The sequence below is a fragment of the Rhipicephalus microplus genome, chromosome 6, assembly GCF_043290135.1.
Source record: "Rhipicephalus microplus isolate Deutch F79 chromosome 6, USDA_Rmic, whole genome shotgun sequence".
Lineage (NCBI taxonomy): Eukaryota > Metazoa > Arthropoda > Arachnida > Ixodida > Ixodidae > Rhipicephalus > Rhipicephalus microplus.
In genome coordinates, this window is record NC_134705.1 from 31,526,168 (window position 1) to 31,550,821 (window position 24,654).

General features: G+C 48.7%; 1 protein-coding gene across 1 annotated transcript in view; it reads left to right on the forward strand.

Annotated features, from left to right (window-relative positions):
• LOC119167688 (nuclear exosome regulator NRDE2) overlaps positions 1 to 24,654 on the forward strand; it is a 370,836-nt gene that overhangs the window by 220,820 nt on the left and 125,362 nt on the right. The window lies entirely within an intron of this gene.

Below are 24,654 nucleotides of genomic sequence, written 5' to 3' on the forward strand. Positions count from 1 at the left end.
TAGCTTTTCCCTAGTTTTTAGGTTCTATAATGCATTGATTTATTGCTACAGTACCATGCCGCATTTAAAGTTGTGTTGCTCATGCAAAACTGCATAGTTTTCACAGTCCTTCTGTTCTATCTTAGGGCTAAAGTCTTGTATGTCTCATCAAATGCAAAATTGACCACTGGCATCTTGTGTTGACGGCATCACTATGACTGATAAAAAAAATTATCACATCGTGACATCACCACTCGACTTCATCACGACCTCACAGATGGTCACAATTTGGTATGTCACGATGTCATCACATAATGTGACATCACATAGTAAGGCCATCAAACTTCAAATATCATCCCTCAAAATCATTTGAGGTGCAGAAAGCCTGTAATGTGCCCAATCCTGGACGCAATGTGAAACCACGCTATAGGTGCAGACAGTTTCTTTCGGATGGATCAGTACAGTGGCGGAAGAAGCTTTATCTTTCGAGTCATCTTAGGGAAAGACATAAGGGGCTTATTCCGCTCCTGAGTTGCAACTTTGATTATTAATGAAAATTTACAGGCAATTATGCCAAGAAAAGTATAGGTGATATTATTAAAAGTAATTGTAATGTAAATGCAAGGAAAAGTGGATGAAAAAATCATTTGCGGTGGGCAGGGACCAAACCTGCGACCTTCAAATAACGCGGGTGCCTTCAAGTGGTGTGCAAGGGACTATTGGTCAGTTGCCAGCTCGTGATAAGATAACATGTTACGTGATGCCAGTCGGCAAAAAATGAGTGTCCCGCACTCGCGATGATGGCAACAGACAGCGCTGACTGACGCTCTACGTTCAATGCACATACATACCCCATAAAGTAGATGCCAGCAGACTGGACACAGTGTAGCCTCACGACCTCCACTTGCACCACGCAAAGCTCCCCCATTGAATTATGGTAAAGCTTCATGACCCTTAAAAGTACTGAAGGACTCTGATAGACCCAAACCTCGATATAATGAACGCGGATGTAATGAAATATTAGTTATAACAAAGTAAATGAAAAATAGTTTTGCAATATATATATTGTTAGGGATATACATTTTTAACGAATTTTCAGATGTAATGAACTTACTTTCGTGTAAGGCACAGCTTTGTTATAATGAGGTTTGAGTGCAGTGCATTGTAATAAGAATTGTAACAGTGCTGGTGTGTGAGACTGCAACTTTTCGTTGTATTGAAACTCCAACACATTTTCAAAGTGTAACTACAGTAGACCCTCATTAAACAGAACTTGGAGGGACTAGGGAATTATGTTCCATTTAACAGAAGTTCTGGTTACCGAGAGATGACCAGAGGTGCGGAATTCAGGAATGAAAAAAATCCTGTCATAAGCATTTGTTCCATTTGAATGGGTGCTAAAGAGCAAAATGATTTTTCACACATTATAAAAGTACAGCTTCAATATCCCCAATACACCACTCTTACCGCGACATAACACTTGAAGAAAGAGAAAACGCCAAAAAAAAAATTTTGGTGGAGATGTCATTTTGAGATTCCCACTTCAAGAACCGTGATCTCATAGAATTCGAAGGTATCTACTTGGTCGTCATAGCTTCTAAACTATAAAAATGAAGTACATTGTCATCTCTGGGTGTCATAGACCTAGGATACAAAGTTTCAGAAAATTTCATCGAGTCAGTGTTGCGAAAATACGAAAAATTCTTTTTCAAATTTTCAACGTCACACAAGAAGATTTCAGCTCCAAATTTAAAAAATAAAACATCAGCTTTGATTCATTCCACTATGAATGTACTTATGATAATGAAACTTATGGCATATAGATCTCAGTGTGCAGTTTGTAATATAAACCAATTATTTTTCTTTAGTGCCATTTTAAACAGCAGTTTCGTTATCAAGAACTCGGAGAAAGTTGGTCTGGTTAGGCGTTGAATGAGATGAAACACGGTCTCTGAAGAAGTCTGAACTGGGTGCTGTCATTGCCGTTTAAGATATTTTGGTTTACTGAGAGTCTACTGTATCTTGTGCAGTGTAATCACCGATAGATTCATTTTTTACTTTATACATCTTTCTTTGACTCTATACCAGGATTATTGATTCTCTGAAGTACCCTAAAAGTCCGCATATAATCTGGGTTGTAATTTGGGGATAGCAACAGCTCGAAAAAAACATTTTCATCCAAATATAGTGTTAACACGACATCGGCAACGAAAGAGCATCATAAACGACGAAGACAATGAAAGCGACCGTGATCGTGTTGTTGTTGCTGCTGTTCCTCCATCTTGGCTGTAGCTGCCTCTGACTCTCCCTGTATATTTTGTATATATTGTTACGGGGAATAAAGTATACACTGGCGAGCAAATGCGTACTGCCGAATATACTGGCGAGCTAATGCGTACAATGCTGCTGTAGTCCGAGCACGTTTACGTTCAGCACTTCGTCGTCGTCATTCTCAGGCATCTACTTAGCCCGTGACATTACCCGCCGGCGGCAGAAGCACCGTCCCGGTGCGATCAATTCTTGAGGCGTGAGTAGTATGGTTTAAGCCGTGAGACGTGCACTATATCGGTCGGGACTGAAGCTGTTACTGACGTGGTATGGAGTGGAGCTATCTCATAGGTCACGCTGGTGACCTTGCGTATGACGCAGTAGGGGCCAACGTAACGGGACATCAGTTTTTCGCAGAGACCAACACGACGTGATGGTAACCACAGCAAGACGAGCGACCCAGGAGAGTACTGTACGTCACGGTGCCGGCGATCGTAAGCAGTCTTTTGGTTAAGCTGCGAGGCACATAAACGATCCCGAGCGACTTGGCGGGCGATGTCAGCTCGGGCCAGGGCATCACGAGCATCAGCAGTCGATGAGAGGGCGTCAGATTGGAGCATGGTGTCCATGGGCAAAGGCGGGTCATTACCAAACAGTAGGTAAAAAGGTGAAAATCCAGCTGTATCATGACGTGAACTGTTGTATGCGAAGGTAACGAAAGGTAAGTGGATGTCCCAATCTTTGTGATCCTTGAAGACGTACATCGCTAACATATTCGTCAGGGTACGGTTGAGGCGTTCCGTGAGGCCGTTGGCTTGCGGATGGTACGCTGTAGTGAACTTGTGGTGGGTAGAGCAGGATCGCAGGAGCTCGTCGACTACTTTAGATAGAAAACAGCTGCCGCGGTCGGTGATCAACTGACGAGGAGCACCATGACGCAGAATGATGTCATAAAGAAGGAAATCGGCTACATCAGTAGTGCAGCTGGTGGGGAGGGTGCGTGTAACGGCATACCGCGTTGCGTAGTCGGTAGCAATAGCAATCCACTTACTACCGGTGGCCGACACGGGAAAAGGTCCTAGAAGATCGAGGCCGACTCGGAAAAATGGCTCATCTGGTACTTTAATGGGCTGGAGGGTACCAGCAGGTCTCAGAGCAGGTGTCTTGCGGCGCTGGCAGAGGTCGCATGCTGCAACGTACTGTCGCACAGAACGGTAGAGGCCAGGCCAAAAGAATCGGCGGCGAATGCGGTCATACGTGCGTGACACCCCTAGGTGTCCAGCGGAGGGGGCATCATGCAGCTGGGCCAAAACGTCTGAGCGAAGATGCATAGGAACAACGAGTAAAAGCTCAGCACCATCAGGGCGGGCGTTGTAGCGTTGCAAGATGTCGTTGTGAAAAACGAACAGTTGTAAGGAGTGGTCAGGGTGGGGAGAGTGCAGACCATTGATAATAGCACGCAAAGAGGGGTCGCGGCGTTGTTCAGCAGCTATGTCGGTTAAGTCGGTAATTGAAAGAACGAGGGCCTCTTGTTCATCTTCCCTCGTGTCAGGGGGATCGACTGGGTGACGGGACAAGTAGTCGGCATCCTTGTGAACTTGTCCGGATTTATAGGATACGGAAAAAGTGTACTCTTGTAAGCGCAGTGCCCAGCGACCAAGGCGTTCCGTAGGGTCCTTGAGTGAGGAGAGCCAGCAAAGCGCATGGTGGTCCGTAATAACTGAGAATGGTCGGCCATACAGGTACGGTCGGAATTTTGCAATGGCCCAGACGAGAGCTAAGCACTCGCATTCTGTGATGGAATAATTTTGTTCCGAGCGCGACAACAGTCGGCTTGCATACGCGACGACGCGGTGCATGCCTTGTTGCCGCTGCGCCAGCACTGCGCCTATGCCGTGGCCACTGGTGTCAGTACGAAGCTCCGTGGCGGCAGATGGGTCGAAGTGTGCTAGGACTGGTGGATTGGTGAGAATGTCAACGAGCGACGAGAAGGCGTTTGCTTGCTGTTGGCCCCAGGTGAATGCGACATCCGTTTTGAGGAGGCAGGTTAGAGGACGGGCTACTTCAGCAAACTTCTCGACAAAACGACGGAAATAGGAGCACAGTCCCAGAAAACTTCGGACGTCCTTGGCTGAGCGGGGTGTGGGGAAGTCGCGAACTGCTCGGACTTTCGCAGGGTCTGGTTGAACGCCCGCAGCGTTAACAAGATGGCCGAGTACGCAGATTTGGCGTTGCCCAAAGCGGCATTTGGACGAGTTAAGTTGCAAGTTGGCACGTCGAAAAACATCAAGCACTGTGGACAGACGGGCAAGTTGGTCGTCGAAAGTAGTCGAAAAAACAATAACGTCGTCAAGATAGCAGAGGCAGATGGTCCACTTCATGCCTCGAAGGAGAGAGTCCATCATGCGCTCAAATGTCGCGGGGGCATTGCATAATCCAAAAGGCATCATCTTGAACTGATAAAGTCCATCAGGAGTCACGAAGGCCGTCTTCTCTCTGTCTTTGTCGTCCACAGCAATCTGCCAGTAGCCTGAGTGAAGGTCTATTGAAGAGAAATATTCGGCAGCGTGCAAGCAATCGAGTGCATCATCTATGCGCGGTAGGGGATAGACATCTTTCTTGGTAATATGGTTGAGATGGCGGTAATCAACACAGAATCTCCAGCTATTGTCCTTCTTTTTAACAAGTACAACGGGTGAGGACCAGGGACTAGATGAGGGTTCGATTATGCCCTTATCAAGCATTTTATCGACTTCTCGCTGTATAATAGCACGGTCCGGGACTGACACACGGTAGGGTCGTCGGCGAATGGGTCGAGCGTCACCGGTGTCGATGCGATGGGTTACCACGGATGTCTGGCCCAAATTACGGTCGCCGAAGTCAAAGATGTCCTGATAAGAAGCAAGCACACGGCAGAAAGCAGAGATTTGTTCAGAGGTGAGCTTGTCAGATAGCATTGGCTTGAAAAGGTCGGAACAGGAACGTGACGAGAGCGACGTTTATGAAAAATCGGGTGGCGAATCGGTGGTTAGGGCGGAAACTGTGTGGTCGACCAGTGGTGTCAGATGCGCAAGTGACATGCCGCGAGGAATCACTTGCGCTGAGAAGCCGAAATTGAGGACGGGAAATGAAGTTCGGTTGTCCTTAACGGTAACCACCGTGTTGGGTAGTGCAACATTGCGTGTCATGGCCACGTCAGAAATTGGGGCTGCTACATAATCATCATCGGGTACTGGAGGATATGGCGAGAGTTGGACTTGGACTGCGGCTTGCGGCGGAAGTCTGAGGAAATCGACAGAACGTAGACGATGTGGGCTGGCAGAGACGGTCTCTGAGAAGGATGGTAGTTCGAGCCGAAGAAGACCTTTGGAACAGTCAATGAGGGCAGCGTGTGAAGCTAGAAAGTCGAGTCCAAGGATGAGGTCAATTTCCCGCTACAGCGAACAGAACTGAAGTTTGATGCTCAGAAATCGTTAATCGCGCAGTGCACATTCCAAGCACAGCAGGAGTACTCCCATCCGCTGTACGAACGGTAGGTGCAATCTCAGGCGTCAGAACTTTTTGGAGGTGGCGGCGGAGGTCTGAGCTCATCACAGATATTTGTGCTCCAGTATCAATAAGAGCAGTTACAGGTAAACCATCAATGAGAATTGTAAGAAGGTTGCACCGCTGGTCGGGAGTAATCAGAGGATTTGCAGTCCGAGTCGTGTATGCAGCGTCACCTCCGGGGGCTGCACAGGCTAGTTTTTCGAGCGACGGTCGTAGGGAGACCGAAAACGGCGGGGCTGGGGCGAGCGGGACTGACGGCGCACGGGCGATGGCGAGCGGCTGGTCCGACGTTCTGGATTATGCTCTGCACCTGTCTCAGCACGGTAGGACGGGGCATAAGGTGCACGTTCCGAGCGAGGTCCCCAATCATAGAAGCTCAGTCGAGGTGATGAGGTCCAACAGCTGCGGCAATGGCGAGCGATGTGTCCTATTCGATGGCACGTGAAACATATGGGCCGATCATCATGAGTGCGCCATTCAGCTGGGTTTCGTCGTGGCGCGAACGTGCGGTTCGGAGTGGCAGCCGCAACAACTGGAGCCGAGCAGGGGCATTTTGATGAGGTGGCAAAATGCCCATATTCACGATCTCTTGGCGAACCTAGGCCTGTATCGTTGAAACAGCATCGAGGTTGTGTCCTGGCACGCTGACGCTAGACATAGCGGGAGCCATAGCCTCGAGTTCCCGACGGACTATTTTGTGACGTTTTCTGGCGCTGGTGGTTGATGTAGTGTGGGCAAATCTTCGCAAGAGGACGTAGCCGCCGTGTTGGAAAGGCAGTCGAATCGGTGAACTATGCGCCTACTTTTTGCCTGTTCGAAGCGACAACATGCTTCGATGACCGACTCCACCGTCGAGCAGTCCTTGCACAGGAGAAAATTGAGGGCGTCATCGGCAATTCCTTTCAGGATGTGTCCGACTTTGTCCTCGTCGAGCATGTCCTTGTCGACCTTGCGGCACAAAGCCAACACATCCTGGATGTACGCGATGGACGGCTCTTTGGATGTCTGGGCACGAGTCGCAAGCTCTTTCTTTGCGGCCACTTGACGTCCGATGGGTTTCCCAAATAGATAGCGCAATTTCTGCTTACAGACGTCCCAGCTAGTCAACTCTTCTTGATGTGTCTCGTACCAGAGTTTTGCCGTGTCTTGCAAGTAGAAGATGATGTTCGCCAACATAAGCGTCGGATCCCAATGGTTGCTGCTGCGGACGCGCTCATATAGAACTAGCCAGTCATCGAGGTCTATGCCACTTGGGCCGTTGAATGGGCCTGGGTCACGAGGTTGCACCACAATGATCGGCTGAGGGGCTGACAGATCTTGTTGACATTGAGTAGATTGGTCAGTCATCGTGGTAGCTGCAATGCGCCGTCCGCTGCGAAGATCCAGTTCGTTGGGCTGTATAGCGAGTAGTACCCCGCACCTTCCACCAATGATGTTACGGGGAATAAAGTATACACTGGCGAGCAAATGCGTACTGCCGAATATACTGGCGAGCTAATGCGTACAACGCTGCTGCAGTCCGAGCACGTTCACGTTCAGCACTTCGTCGTCGCCCTCAGGCATCTACTTAGCCCGTGACAATATATTTATTTTATTCATTCTCTCACCCCGTGACATTTGGTGGTGGTGCGGGGTACAACACGATATAACGGAGCTCCGCAGTGGCCGACACTTAGATTTTTCCACCATGGCAAACCAGGGACCCGCTCCCGCCGAGGCGACAACAACAACTGTTGTGCTTCCACAGCTAAAAGATCCTGGCACTTTCTGTGGCACGGATGATGTCGACATTGAAGAATGATTGCCGTTGTACGAACGTACAAGTAAGAATTACCGCTGGGATGAAACTCTTATGTTAGTTAATATCCTGCTCTACTTGAAAGGAACAGCAAAAGTGTGGTTTGAGAACCACGAAGATGAAATTGGAAGCTGGGATGCGTGCAAAAAAAAAGATGCGCGCCCTTTTTGGCAAGTCTGTGGGTAGAAAGGCAGCAGCCAAGAAGGAGTTGGCATCTCGTGCGCAAACGTCATCAGAGTCCTACATTGACTTACATACATGACGTGCTTGCCCTTTGTCGAAAAGCAGACAACGGCATTGAAGAAACTGAAAAAGTAGCAAACATATTGAAAGGCATTGCACATGATGCATTCAATCTTTTCGTATTGACCCGTGTCTACATGTGGACAAAAACGATGATGGGGGAATTTAGCAGACACCAGATAGTGGGCCTCTGGCTTGACTGGAGAACGAAGAAGAAAATCTTGCGGCTCAGCTGTTGAGAACACGCTGCTTTCGCTGCGTCAAGGTGTACTTGTGCTTTGTTTGCGTTGTACTGCGGCACTGGTGAAGGTGCTGGCCCGCGACCCCGCCTGATGCTCCACACTCCCACGGGGAGCCGTTCATCCAGCCCAGAAGCACTTGTCGACACTCCTGTGCATCGCTTCAGTCGTCGCTTGCGAGGCCTCCTTCCAGAGTTCACTCTCTCACAGGAACACTCTACAAGGCACCGCTCACATCTACCAATGGCCACCGCCAGTCCACAACAGTTACCACGAGACAGTAGTTTGCCAACCCCATCTCAGGTAACCCTTTTTTCACCGCTGGTGCCTGATCGCTTTGGTAGTGGAGCACATGAAGACGTCAAAGACTGGCTTGATCACTATAAACGTGTCACCAACACCAACCAGTGGTCTCTTGAACAAAGACTTTCCCGAGCCTATTTTTATCTCGACGATAGCGCTCGAACTTGGTACGAAAACAGAGAAGGCAGTTTGTCAACATGGAGTGACTTTAAAAGAGGGATAATTGACACATTTGCCGATGTCGACCGGCGCAAACGTGCACAGCATTTACTCGAGCTACGGGTTCAGAAACCCAACGAAACGGTCGCAATGTTCGCTGAGGACATGGCCCGTCTCTTCCGTAAAGCTGACCCACACATGACCGACGACAAAAAGTTGCGCTACCTCATGCGCGGTGTTAAAGAGCAATTGTTCGCCGGACTTATGCGGAACCCGCCAAGCACCGTGACAGACTTCATCAAAGAAGCTACGGCTATTGAGCGGGCGCTTCACTTACGATGCCGACAATACGATCGCTTGTCCGGCAGCGCCCACATTCAAGTCGCCGCTACGACATATGACAATCAAAGCTCGTTGCGCGATTTAATAAGAGAGATTGTTCGCGAAGAACTGCTGAAGCTGCGGAATCTGGTCACGGAACCACCCACGGCGTCTGTCGCTGAAGTCGTCCGCGAAGAAATACGCCAATCGTTTTCAACAGCTGATCCTACTGACGATCAGCGACCTATGAGCTACGCAGCCACGCTTCGCTGCCCACCGCCCGTTGCACCATCGTACCGCCAGCCATCGGCAGCCGTTCCTTGGTCGCCACCGCAAGATCAGACACCGCGGCGCCCTGCCGTCGTGCCGCCGTACGAAATGTCACCGTACCAGGAGCCATCTCCCAACGAGACACGGCATTTGCCACATTACGAGCCGTTGCAGCGTCCACAGCTTCGTAAAACAGACGCCTGGCGCACTGTAGATAAGCATCCGCTTTGTTTTACTTGCAAAGGTGTGGGCCACATTTCCCGCCATTGCTGGCACCGCGTAGACATGTTTCGACCTCTTCGGCAATGGTCTGACGATCGACGCGCCAACGACCGCTACGCACCACACCGGGACGCTCATTCTCAAGGACCCCCCTTGTATCAGTCCCATTTTGACAACCGCCGTGCCAATAATGATGACAGTGTGCCTGATTACCCGCCAGGTTTGGGACGTCAACCAGGCTCTCCGTTCCCGACTTATTCGCCTTCGTCGCACCACCGAACTACAGCTGACGTCACTGGAAGGAGGTCACCGAGTCCACGCCGGTGAAACTGAAGGCGGTGACCTCTGGGGGTGAGGTTGCAGGCCGTCAAGGCGGCGAAAAAAAGCCCCCGTTACTTGTACCACAGGACGCCGTAAAGCCGAGAAGTTGTAACACCGACGAAACTGTGACCACAGATCTTACCGTTTCGGTAGACGGACAGCAAGTAACAGCCTTAGTTGACACCGGCGCCGACTTTTCTATCATTAGTGAAAACCTTGCCGTACGCCTCAAAAAAGTGAAGACTATGTGGAGGGGACCTCGCTTGAGGACAGCAGGCGGCCAGCTGTTGATGCCTGTTGGAAGGTGTACAGCAAGACTCGACATCGGTGGCTCTTCTTACGTGGCGACGTTCATCATCCTCACCTCATGTTGCAAGGACTTGATCATAGGGATGGACTTTTTAAGAGAATATGGTGCTGCAACATCCCAGACTGTTCAATTACATTCCGCAACAGCCCTGGTTTAGTTGACTGTTCAGACGCAATACATAACACTTTACGTATAATTGATGATGATGTGGTCGTCCCGCCCCGGTCATGCACTCTTGTTTTGGTGGAAGGCCACGAAGCGTTTGATGGCGAAGGCATTGCTGACCAAATTGGCTCGCTGCTATTTAGTCATGGCATTTCGGTCGCACGAGGTATCGTCCGTCTCACTGGTGGATGCACGAATTTACTTCTCATCATCATCATCATTTATTTTTCCCTTAAAGGCCCCTCTCGGGGTATTACATAAGGGGGGGGGGAGGTTACATAAAGAGTTACAAAACATATCGGATCACAATACTGAAACATAACAAAAAAAAATGTTACAATTTCAACCAGGCATATAAAGGCGAAAGAAAGAACAGTTTAAAAGAATTTTACAGCGTAAGATGATCAGTGAGCAACTGCTTAAACGCAATAGGGTTTCGCTCAACGACAACACAGTCTGGCAAAGTGTTCCATTCTGCAATGGCTGTTGGCAAAAAAGATTGATTAAAAGAAGACGTAGAACCGTGCAAACGCTGGACGCTGCACGAGTTAAAAAGGCGACGAGATGTACGGCTTGGCGGGATAAAGAGTTTACCGTGAAGATGTGGGAAGTTATAGTAAAGCCTATGGAACAAGCACAGCCTTGCAATCTTCCGACGGAACGACAATGACTCGAGTCCCAATGATGACTTTATGGCACTGATGCTTTCATCACGGCCGTACCTAGAAGAGATGAATCTGGCCGCACGGTGCTGTATAGATTCTAAAGTGTTAATGAGGTATGCTTGATGAGGGCTCCAAATAGCTGAGGCATATTCAAGCTTACTTCGTATAAATGTTTCGTAAGCCAGTTTTCGCGTGGATGAGGGACACAAGGAAAGGGAACGTCTGATGTAACCAAGTGATTTAGTAGTGTCGGCTGCTAATTTGGTGATATGATCGGACCATGTCAATTTTTTGTTTATTGTGACACCAAGATAACGATAAGATTCGACGAGGGACAAAGCTATCGAGTTTAAGGAATACGTGTAATTACTGTTGGAGCGCTTACGGGATATCTGCATAACTTTACATTTCGAAATATTGAGTTTCATTAATGAATTGGAACACCAGGATTCGATTTGATGTAAGTCGCTTTGAATGATTTCATGGTCAGTTCGGTGTGCGATGCGACGATAAAGAACGCAGTCATCTGCAAAAAGTCGAATAGAAGATGAAATGCCATTAGGAAGGTCGTTTATGAAGATGAGAAAGAGCAGAGGACCAAGAACGGATCCCTGTGGTACTCCAGAAATCACGTTAGTAGTGGCTGAACAGTGATTACCGACAACCGTGTATTGGAGACGATTGGTCAGGAAGCATCGGATCCATGACAACGCTAGGGGGTCCAGCTGTAGGCATGAGAGCTTGGCCAGAAGTCGCTGATGGGGGACACAGTCAAAAGCTTTCGCAAAATCAAGATAAATGACATCAGTTTGAAAGGATGAGTCTAAGTTTAAGTGAAGCTCAGTAACAAATTCAAAGAGCTGAGTATCACACGATAGGTTAGGCCGAAAACCATGTTGATTGGGGAAAAAGAAGGAATGATTACCTAGATGACATGCTATTTGTGAGTATATTATATGTTCTAGGAGTTTGCAGGCAATGCTTGTAAGCGAAATGGGACGATAGTTGGAGGGATCCGAGCGGCTGCCAGACTTGTATACAGGTACTACTTTATTAATTTTCCAGTCCGTCGGAAGTGAACTGTCAGTGATTGACTGCGTGAAAATTATTTCTAATATAGAACTAGAGAACACTTTCGTGCCTTTTAGTATTTTGGCTGTAATACCATCATGTCCTGGGGCACTAGAAATCTTCATTTTTTCAATGAGCTTCAAGATTCCTTGAGAAGTAATGATTATAGGAGGCATATCGGAAAGAGAAAGGTTGGGCGGATAAAAGTCGTTTAGCGTGGGTTCATTAGTGAAAACAGATGAAAAGTACGAGTTGATTACATCTGATCGCTCATCAATTGGCACATTGGAACCATCAGGGTAACTCAAAGAAATGTTATTGGAGCTTTTACTAGGTGTGAGGATTTTCCAGAATTTTTTAGGGTTGACACGCATAATGGTCTGCAAGTCGTGGTGGAAGAACTTCTTTTTGGATTGCCTCAAAGCAGAAGTATATTGACGCAGACTCGTAAAATACTTTTCCCACTTTGAGGAAGTTACCGATTGCTTCGCATCGCGGAAAAGACGCTTTTTTTTCTCTAACAACCTCTTTAGTGTGTTCGAAAACCAGGGTTTTCCCAGGTCACCGCGAATGCGTACAAGGGGTACATGTAACTCTACAAGCTATGTTAACTTATTCTTAAATAACAACCAATTATCGTCTACTGAACGAAGTGAAGCAGACCGACGGAAGTAAACAAGGAACTGACTTAATTCTGAGTTTATTTTTGTGAAATTGGCTTTGTTGTAATCCCTGATGTGTTTTATTGAGCGCTGTCGTACAGGACGTGGGATGCTTAGGTTAAATAGCACTAAATTGTGGTCGCTTAGACTTCTGACGAACTTTAGTGCTGAGCGCCGGCACCGTCCGAAGGGCACAGCTGTCGCTTCGTACGACAATATTGTAAAAATGCGAGGCAGTTTATGTTTGTCGGTATTGGACGAAGTGCCTAATCAAGAACCAGAACCCGTTCTCGACGTTGGCACCACCCTGTCAAAGGACGAGCGACAGAGACTTCTTCAGCTGCTAGCCGAATTCCGCGACTGCTTTTCAACGACAGCACAAGTTGAACACCTTTGACAAAGCACCGAATAATCACCGAGGACACGGTGAGACCTATCCACCAGAACCCTTATCGTGTAGCTTCAAAGGAATGCGAAGCCATACAACAACAAGTCGCGAATATGCTTGCAGATGACGTCATTCAACCGTCACAAAGCCCCTGGGCATTGCCTGTAGTGCTAGTAAAGAAAAAGGATGGCACCCTGCGTTTTTGCGTGGACTACAGGAAGCTGAATCGGGTGACCAAGAAAGATGTGTACCCGCTCCCACGTATTGATGACTCCCTTGACAGACTTCGGCACGCTCGCTACTTTTCTTCCATGGACTTGAGGAGTGGTTACTGGCAGATCGAGGTAGACCCAAGAGACCGAGAGAAAACCGCTTTTGTGACGCCAGATGGTTTATACGAATTTAAAGTCTTGCCTTTCGGTTTGTGCTCCGCGCCCGCGACTTTTCGAAGGCTAATGGACACGGTACTTTCGGGATTGAAGTTGAAGACATGCCTAGTCTATCTGGACGACGTTATAGTGTTTTTGACCACTTTTGACGAGCATCTCAAAAGGCTGAAAGTTGTTTTACGTGCCATACGCTTCGCGGGCCTGACATTGAAACCAGAAAAGTGTCATTTCTGTTTTCATGAACTTCAGTTTCTCGGTCACGTCGTCAGCAACGCAGGCGTCCGACCCGATCCTGGAAAAATTGTCGCCGTCGCACAGTTCCCAGTACCCTCCAATAAGAAGGCTGTCAGACGCTTCCTGGGCCTTTGTGCCTATTATCGCCGGTTTATCGCAGACTTTGCCTGCATCGCGTCGCCACTAACTCGTCTCACAAGAGACGATGTTCCCTTTGAGTGGAAAGAAGAACAGGAGGCTGCCTTTAATGACCTGTGTCAACGTCTTCAAATGCCCCCGGTGCTTGCCCACTTCAACGAAGAAGCCCTGACGATGCTTCACACAGACGCTAGCAATGTAGGTCTTGGGGCTGTGCTTGTGCAACGGCAAGAGGACACAGAAAGAGTGATCGCCTACGCAAGGCGAACGCTAACACGCGCAGAGGCTAACTATTCAACAACAGAGAAAGAATGCCTCGCCGTAGTATGGGCAGTAATGAAATTTCGCCCGTACTTGTATGGCCGGCTCTTCAAAGTTATTAGGGACCATCACTCCCTTTGCTGGTTAACTAATCTAAAAGATCCCACCAGTCGATTAGCGCGTTGGAGCCTAAAACTGCAGGAGTTTGACATGACGGTCTTGCACAAGTCAGGCAAGCGACATATGAACGCTGACTGTCTGTCCCGTTCACCCATTGAGTCGGCAACCTTACCTGAGGAGGAGGAAACGGCATTTCTCGGTGTCCTCGACACGACCGTCATTGCGCAGCAACAACGTGACGACACTGAGTTGCTTGGCTTAATTAACTACTTGGAAGGCAGATCTCAGAAGGCGCCAAGAGTTTTCGCAAGAGTGTTGTCATCGTTTTGTTTACGGGGCAGAGTACTCTACAAAAGAAACTTTTCGTCGACAGGGTCTGCCTATCTGATCGTCGTACCAGCAGCCCTTCGTACCGAAGTACTCAAAGCATGCCACAACGAGGTGACCTCTGGCCATTTGGGTTACATGAGAACGTTGGCCAGAGTACAGCAAAGGTATTACTGGCTGAGACTAACCACAGCTGTGAAACACCACATTCATACCTGTCTCGACTGCCAGCGACGCAAGTCACCACCGACTAAACCAGCTGGCCTCCTGCAGCCCGTGCAGGTCCCAACAGCTCCATTCTACCAGATAGGGATGGACGTTTTGGGCCCACTACCTACTTCTACTGCAGGGAACTGCTGGGTTATCGTCGCGACGAATTATCTTACCCGTTATGCCAAGACAAAGGCTATTCAGAGAGGTACAGCAGCGGAGGTGGCAAGATTTTTCATCGAAAATATTGTGCTGAGGCATGGTGCACCGACCGTCGTGATCACAAACAGAGGAACCGCATTTACGGCAGCTCTTTTGGATCACGTCCTGATGCTGAGTGGAACAACGCATTGTAAGACCACCGCCTACCACCCACAAACAAACGGGCTGACTGAGCGTCTGAACAAAACCATTGAAGACATGCTTTCGATGTACGTAGATATTGAACACAAAAATTGGGATGAAATCTTGCCATACATATTGTTTGCGTACAACACGGCCAAGCAAGAAACGACCCGCATGACCTCGTTCAGCCTCGTTCATGGACGAGAAGTACGAACTATGTTAGATGCGATGCTGCCGCACGAAAGTGACGACATCGACCCAGACGCCAACACGTTTACCGAATGCGCGGAAGAAGCTAGACAACTGGCACATTTACGGATCCGCCAGCAGCAAGAGTACGATGCAGGCTGCTACAATGCTCACCGCAGAGCAGTTGTTTATCAAACTGGCGACAAAGTATGGGTTTGGACACCCGTACGGAAACGAGGACTATCAGAAAAGCTCTTAAGAAGATACTTTGGGCCATACCGAGTGCTGCGACAACTGAGTGACGTCACTTACGAGGTCGTTTCCGACAATTCGTGTAGTACCAAGCGTCGCCAGCACCATCCTGAACTCGTTCACATAGTGCGCATGAAGCCTTACATCAGCGAGTGATTGCGTGAGACTTTTCTTTAAAAACAAACTGCATTATTGACTTCACATCGGGTCGATGCTCTTTGAGAGGGAGGCAAATGACCCGTGTCTACATGTGGACAAAAACGATGATGGGGGGATTTAGCGGACACCAGATAGTGGGCCTCTGGCTTGACTGGAGAATGAAGAAGAAAATCTTGCGGCTCAGCTGTTGAGGACATGCTGCTTTTGCTGCCTCAAGGTGTACTTGTGCTTTGTTCGCGTTGTACTGCGACAGTATGCAAGGACTGCAACACGGTCGATGCCATCATCAAGGAGTGCCAGCGTTTTGAGGCCGCAAAAAGTCGACGTATCGCCCATAATTTCACTTGACTACTAAACACAGCAGCAACCTGGTCGTGCGAAGACGGGCCTGCACTACAGACGCCGTTAACTGCAGAGCACGTGACCAAGATCATTAGACGTGAACTTGAAGCTTTGTCTCCTGCGTCCACGTGCTCCCATGCTTGTGACTCTAGCCCTCAGATGCTGCCACTGGTATATGCCATTGTGCGACAAGAGCTTTCCGATGCTCGACTGGCCTCTGAGAGCACTACAGCTCCCTCTCAGCCGATCAACCGTCGTCGACCTCCTGTTTCGTATGCCCAAAGCCAAAACCTTCCGGCATGCCCTCGCAATCCAGTCGAGTAGAGGACTGCTGACGATCGCCCGATTTGTTTCAACTATCACCGTATCAGACACGTGGCCCGCCATTGTAACATTCGGTGGTATTGGCATCAGGCATCGTATAGGTACACCCATCGCCCAGAGAGGGATCATGGACGCTTTCAAAGTTACTGGGAGTCACCTCAGGCCACCAGTGAAGACGTTCCTTTTATGCCGCCATATCGTCGTCGCTCTCCATCTCCGCATGCTCACCAGTCCCGTTCACCGCTCCTCCGTCACCCATCGTCTCGCTCGCCCCAACTTCGCCGACCAACGTTGCTGACTGACCACCTGCCGCGGGAAAACTAGATGATGCAGCTCCCGGAGGTGATGCTGCATCGGCCACTTGCCCGCCAAATCCTCTGACCATGCTGCCGACTCGACGCAACCTTATTGACGTTGAAGTAGACGACACACCCGTTGTTGCACTTGTGGACACAGGGGCTCACATATCAGTGATGAATTCAGAACTTCGTTGCCGCCTTAGTAAAGCTTCAACGCCACCCACAATACCACTTATCCAAGTCGCCGACGGCGGCACATTTCCCGTGCTTGGAATGTGCTCCGCGCGTATAAGTGTGTCTGATCGCTCCACGACAGTGCTATTTGCTGTGCTCGAGAAATGTTCCCATGAACTTATCCTCGGCATGGACTTTTTATCCGCCCACTCTGCCCTTATTGATTGTGGAACCGACATGCTTCAACTTGATTTACCGTGTTACCATGATGACCCAACACCAGCTCAACCCCGTCTGTGCAAATCACGTTCGTCTAGCACCTCAAGCCGTTACGTGAACCTGAGATCTGTCGCTCCTGTTCCCAATGGTGACTACATGTTGACACCTATTGCTGACGTTCTGCTGGCCAAAAATGTTGCCGTGCCTCACACACTTTGACAGTCACGGGAAATACAGCATCTCTTCCGATCCTATACTTCAGCTGGTGCGCTCAAGTTATCCCAGATGGTATAGCTTTGGCAAAAGTTTTTTCTATAGATTCTGCCATTTCGGCGTTCGTTGCCGAATCTTCTTCGTCCTCTGCTCCGTTCTCACCCTCCAAGAGCGCAGCGGATGCCACCATCGATGAGATGATCGCTCCGGACCTTCTTCCAGCACAGACACCTGACATCCGGCACCTGCTGAAATCCTACCGCGACATCTCTGATTTTGATGACCGCCCTTTGGGTCAGACATTCTTTGTGACTCATAGGATTAACGCTGGAGACGCCAGCCCCATTCAACGACGTCCTTATCGCATGTCTAATGCTGAGTGACAAGTTATCCAGCACGAAGTTGAAAAAATGCTCACAAAAGACGTCATTGAACCTTACTGCAGTCCATGGGCATCGCCGGTCGTGCTAGTCAAGAAGAAGGATGGCAGCTGGCACTTCTGCATAGACTATCGTCACTTAAACAAGGTAACACGTAAGGACGTGTATCCACTGCCGTGGATTGATGATGCTCTTGACTGCTTACATGGGTCTGCCTATTTTCATCTATCGACTTGCGATCAGGATACTGGCAGATTTCTGTCGATCATCGAGACCGTGAGAAAACAGCATTCATCACACCGGATGGACTTTTCCAGTTCAAGGTTATGTCATTCGGATTTTGTAATGCCCCAGCTACATTTGAAAGGATGATGGACTCTCTCCTGCGTGGATACAAATGGTCCACGTGCCTGTGCTATCTCGATGATGTCATCGTATTTTCACCTACATTCGAAAGCCACCTTAGCCGCCTAACGGCTGTTCTTGAGGTTTTCCGGACAGCAGGACTTCAGCTCAACTCTTCCAAATGTCGCTTTGGCCGTCGGAAAATCACTGTGCTGGGCCACCTTGTCAGTGCTCGAGGTGTGCAACCTGATCCTGACAAAATTCGAGTTGTGAAAGATTTTCCCATACCATGTTCCGCAAATGATGTACGCAGTTTTATCGGCCTTTGTTCTTACTTTCGACGTTTCGTGAAGAATTTTGCTGACATTGCCGGACCACTTACGGAGCTACTGAAGAAGGAGATGCCTTTTTATTGGGGTACTGACCAAGCAACTGCCTTCAGCACCCTTACAACATTACTTACTTCACCACCCATCTTGGCCCATTTCGACCCATCAGCCCATACTGAAGTTCGTACCGATGCCAGCGGACATGGAATTGGTGCTGTTCTCGCCCAGCAGCAACGAGGACAGGATCACGTCAATGCTTATGCCAGTCGCCTCCTTTCTCCTTCGGAGAGCAAGTTTTCCATTACAGAGCGTGAGTGCCTCAGAGCTACTACTTGTTTTTCCTGCGACACTCCGTTCCGCTGTACTTGAACAGCTTCACGACGCCCCAACCGTAGGACATCTCGGGCTCACGCGCATGTACTATTGCGTGCGGCGTAGATTCTTTTGGCCTGGCCTTTATCATTCTGTGTGCCGATACGTTGCTGCTTGTGAGTCCTGCCAGCGCTCCAAACATTCTACCTTGCCATAGCTGGTCCGCTCCAACCAATAGACATATCCACCGTTCCCTTCTACCGCGTCGGTCTTGATCTCGTAGAACCATTTCCTACTTCTCTTACTGGAAACAAGTGGATAGCCGTAGCCACTGATTACGCCACAAGATACGCTATCACACAAGCACTACCGACAAGCTGTGCCACTGACGTCGCGGACTTCTTGCTTCATGACGTAATTCTTCACCATGGCGCTCCTCGACAGCTGCTGACCGATCGTGGTCGCTCATTTCTTTCAAAAGTAGTAAGTGACATCTTTCGCTCGTGTTCGACGCGTCACAAGCTCACTACGGCCTATCACCCACAAACAAATGGTCTTACCGAGCGCCTAAATCGAACATTGACAACAATGCTCTTCATGTACATTTCCAAATATCACTTTGATTGGGATAGTACTTTGCCTTATGTGACATTCGCGTGCAATTCGTCACGCCACGACACCGCTGGCTTCTCCCCCTTCTATTTATTGCTCGACCGCCATCCAGCGTTACCCTTTGAGACTCTTCTCCCATCAACTACGCAAACGGTTACAGAGTACGCCCGGGATGCCACTGCTCGGGCTAAAGTGGCCCGCCAAATCGCACAGGAACGTTTTCTTGGCTCGCAGCTCTCTCAGAAGGCCCGCTACGATAGCCATCACAGAGTAGTTTCCTACTCTCCAGGTTCATTGGTCCTCCTCTGGACACCATGCCGCAACGTTGGCCTCTCTTCGAAGCTCCTGTCTCGCTACTCGGGGCCTTTCAATGTTTTACGCCGGCTTACCGAGGTCTCATACGAGATTGCTCCGTTGGACAGTCAGTCGTCGTCGTCCGCACCCGCTACGGACGTCGTCCACATGACCCGCCTGAAACCATACATCTCCGCATATGATTCTACTCTTCCTTAGGCGCCGAGATGGCGCTGCCAGCGGCGGGGGTTATATGTTACACAACATCGGCAACGAAAGAGCTTCGTAGACGACGAAGACGATGAAAGCGACTGTGCTCGTGCTGTTGTTGCTGCTGTTCCTCCATCTTGGCTGTAGCTGCCTCTGACTCTCCCTGTATATTTTGTAAATATATTTATTTCATTCATTCTCTCACCCCTGTGACAATAGCGTGAGTAAAATGGAAAAAGGCATTTATCGACACACTTCATTGATTGTCGTCGTTAGACGCACTCTCTTCTGAAGCTCCCCTGTCGGAAACGTTCTCACACAGCACATCATTCTTGGTGCCATCAAGCGCGTTCGAGATGGAGCACATTTTCGAACGCGCGGCAAATGAGCGCATCGGGAATGTAGGCCTGAGCCTCGACTATCTATGAGCTCGGCATCGCTGGCGACGTTCGTTTCAGCCGTCTGGCAGGGGTCGCTTCTGGTTCCTCGGACGTCATCTACTTCGCGTACAGGTGCTTGACATGGTGCTTATTAAGGCAAACATCAAGTGACTGCAGCAGCTCGGTGCGGGAGTTGTGCAGCAGTCGCTTTACGGAGTCGGTCAGGTGACACTGAAACCCATCGAGCACAAGCATCGAAGGGAGCTGCAGCAGTTCCCCAGGCCGTCGACAGCACATAGACTTCATACAGTAGAGCCCTAGCTATTCATCTATCCACCCCTTGTCCTGGCAGCGGATGACAAAATTGTTTGAGAACTTCTCCTCTGTTGTATTTAGAACATACACGAACGATGTATCCGATGCCTTAACATCATTCTCTTTATTCCATGATCCCACGCACTCATTCTCATCTTCTTTCTATATACCACATTTCACCGGCTGATAAAAAAAACACTTTTGCTTGCATAGCTTATAGTGCTCCAATATAGTTTTTTTCACTCATCGGCTCTTCCGTGATGGCTGGCTACACATTTTGTTGTGCAGTGAAGATGGTTCCGACTGTAGCGAAGATGTTTCTGACGGCAGTGAAGATCGTTCTGACTGCAGTAGAGATGGTTTGTTGGTTTGGGCTTTTGTCCCTTACTGTGGCATAGGTGGACAGTCGTCGTGGCATTCACTAGCAAGTGTGCTACCTTGAAAAGGCTCGTCCGATGAGAGCAGCTTCCAATCTAGAATTTTAGGCGACCGCTTGTCAGCTTCCCCTCGGTTTCGGGGTGTATGGCTTGAAATTTGGAAAACATCTATTGGCAACCGTCTTCTAAAAGAAATGTAGCTGGCCCTCGTTGCTCAATGATTTTCTTCGCTTCCGAAAAGTGCGAGGATATTTTCCCATGAACAGATGGCTTTCTTTCAGGGACGTAGTTGCCGGCGGCAAAGTTTCTGGTCTGAGCTGCATGACGGCAGTCAGTGTGATGTTTGGAAGAAGCTTGTTTTGTTAGACGTGCTGACGCAGCCATTTCATCGATTCTGCTGTATTTTCGTGAGATGAAGAATCCGGTAATCCAACAGATGTTAAGTGAGTTCTTGGCAGTCGTCTGTGCAGGAGAACGGCGGGTGCAACTCCCATTGTGGCATGAAGTGTGCAGCGGTAGACGTCATAATTTGCTGCAACGGGTGCAATGGACTCATGAACCTTAACTTTGTGTTTGAATCCTTTGGCAAGTCTGAGCTGTTGGTCAAACAGATGTTCATACTCAGAATGTAGCTCAGTAGGCAACGTAGGAGTGCTGGAAGACAATGCAAAGAGCTGAAGTGATTTACTTTCAATGTTCATCTGTAGTGCTACAATAACATCTAAGCCCAATACAGTGGTGCCTTCAGATACAACATACAGTAGACTCTCAGTCTGATGGGAGCGAGAAAATATGTTCCGTTTAACAGGAGTTCCGTTTACTGAGAGGTGAACATGAGTACAGAATACAAGCCCGAAACCAAGCATTGTAGAGGCAATAGTTCTGTTGCAGAAGTTCCGTTTAAGCAGTACTAGTTCCGTTTAACAGATTTTTGTTTACTGAGAGTCTACTGTGCATAAGAATGCAAACAGTTCTGTCTTGAAACGCGGCTGAAGCGACAAAACATCCTTGAACTCTTATCTTTGACCTAGAAAGTCGAAAAGCTGTACTGAGGTTGACTACAAAGGGCAAGTACTTGCAAAAAGCTGATGATAGAGTTCTTCAGTTAAAATAGAATGAAGATGCCGTATCAACAAGAAACAAGGTAGGGTTACCTTCCACTGCAAGGAACGGGTATATGCCATGCTTGTGTCCCTTGACAACACAAACTGTTGTGCCGCTACACTGAGAGCTAGTGTCGTCATCGTCATCAACTTGTCGAACTTTTGCAGAGTATCGAGACGACCTGCACATAATGTCTAAGTGCCCAATCTTCTCACAGTGACGACATCTTCGTCCGCACGCCTTACATGCAAGATTATTTGCAAAGTGATCAGCCACCCCACAACGATAAGCTCGAAAGTTTGCGCCGCCTTGTACAGGATACCCCATTGCTTTGGCTTTACACTTAGCACAACGTGTACATTCATTTCTTTGTTCTGGAGAGAAGAGCTTTGCGCCTTTTTAATGTGGCGAACTGAAGCATCGTCGCAAAATTTTTTAGCTTGGCTCACGGCTAGTTCGTACTATTTAGCGAGTGTAATAGCTTGTGAGAGCATCAACGAGGAGCCTTAAAAAAGTAAACGCTCATGTAACTGATGATTTGTAGCCTTCAAGACGAGTTGATCACGTAACATCTCATCAGTGAGACTTCCAAAGTGACATTCAGAGATAAGAATTTGCAAAGCAGTGACGTATTCTTCCACTGTCTCACCTGCATGCTGAGCACGGCGACTGAACCGATGACGTTGACTGAACGGTTGAAATGGTCCAAAAGCAAGGCAATTGCAGAATCATAGGTGTCGTTTGTTGAGCCGGTGTCACATGTACTTGAAGAGCTGGGAAGAGCAGTAGTAGCAGAGCCAGACAGCAAGTCCACTGGCTTCACTGTTAACAATATCTGCTGCCCCTCCATGCGAAGGCAGGTGAGCAGGATCACTTTCTGGCAGTTGGCTGGAAGAACTGATGCTCCTGAAGCCACCATGTACGTCTGAAAGGCCTGCTTCTAGTGGTTTCATGGGACAGCCAGATGACCAGGCGAAGGCGAAAAAGGCAGTGTTGGTTGTAATGGCGAAACGCTCATTGAGATGATGCAGCAGAAATCAGCAGAAGCGTTGTTCTTGCGTGGGTTTAAATCTCGTCACCAATATGTTGTATTTAGAACATACAGGAACAATGCATCAGATGCTTTAACATCATCCTCTTTATTTCATGATCTCACGCGCTCATCCTCATCTTTTTTTCTATGTACAACATCTGCGTTCGGCAGTGTCTTTCATTTGAAAACCACGTAGGGCGGTAGCTTGCGACCATCTGCAGTGCAGGACAACATTAGCCACCACTTTCCTGGAGCCTTTCTGAGGCACCGTCAGTACCGAGGGCATATTCAGGTAGACCAGCGTTTGATCCACAATGCCGATCTGGCCCAGCTAAAAGGGGATAGCCTTTCAAAATGCAATTACATTCTTTTGAAACTTCACAAGGTCCTCTTCGCAGCTCTTTGGTTGCTTCTATGAGATCGACGTACGCCGACGTAGGGTGAACCCAGCGCGGCGCATGTAGCGAGACACCTAATGCTTGCTCGCTTTGAAATCCTCCAGCTAAATACCTTGTCTCAGGCAATCTCCCTTGCCGTCATTTGTAGCAGTTCGATTTTAACAGCAAGATGTGCAGCTCGCTGATTCCCCACGAAGTCTGTGAGTTCTCGTCCCAAGTTGAGAAATGCTCCATTTCTTGGTCCGAAGAAACTTTTTCGCTGGCCACTGCGAGCAAAGAGGGCGTCCTGCTCCCACAAACCACAAATACCCTGCTCATTGACTCTGAACTGCCGCTTCGTGGCACAGTTGCCCATGGCTTTGGCAGCAGTGATAACTTTCCTTTTAAAAGCAGCAGAGTACTGCCTGCACGGTGCTGAGATTGCGTAAAATCACAGGAGCAAAATCGTGGCGGTCGTTGTGGGCGCCAAGTTGAAGCAAAGGCCACTGACCACTGTTGCTTGCGTGGGTCTGTAAGAATAACACCTGCTACTGCCGCTAACAATTCCTTGACCACCTTGCGCAAAAGTGCACAAACACCTGATCATGATGATAGCACCATGCTATGCCAAGACCAAAACTGAATTTCGTCCGAAATTCTTGGGACCCGCATATTAGTATGGGGCCATAATTTCGTACCATAAAATCTAGAAAAAACCCCTCGGCTATATGCTGGATTTCATGGTATCTTTATGTAATACGAAAGCTGTCGGTCCTGGGCCCAGTTGGTCTGGATTTCGCATCACATTTTCGTGGCACCAAAACATTCGTCCCACTGACACCACCACTGCTTGAGCTCTTGCCATTCATGCGTTTGCCATCTGTGACAAAGCCTAAGCAGCAACTGGGGATGTGTCATGGGCTCATGTCATTGTGCTTAAGTAGATTGCTCAAATATTTTGTTCTAGTCCTCTGGTAATATACAGTTAAACCTGCTTATAACGAACCTCCATTTAACGAATTCCTTCATATAACAAAGTTTTTAAAAGCCCCACTGTTGCTCGATAGAAGCACATGAATTTGCAACCTCTGTGTAACAAAGTAACAGCGGGAGACAACCTTGATATAACAAATTTTCCCCACAGACAATCTAGGTATTTTGCTCTGCATTTTGGCATTTTGGTATGAGCACGCATCTTTCGCGGCTGCCCCGCCGTCGAAGCGGCAATGGCGCGCATGACGCACCAGTTGAGAGCGAGTGCTCGTTATTGCGCGCGTGTGTGCGCGAGGCGGGCAGGCGGGCCTGCACCTTACGAGCCGGCGTTGCCGCCGTTCTCGCCGCCGTGGGCGCATGCACGGGCATGCCTCCCCCCAACTCCAAACCAAGAAAAAAAGAAGAAAACTACTTTTGCGCATTGGCAGTGCCAGACTTTTAGTTAGCGTGACATATGTCGGTCCA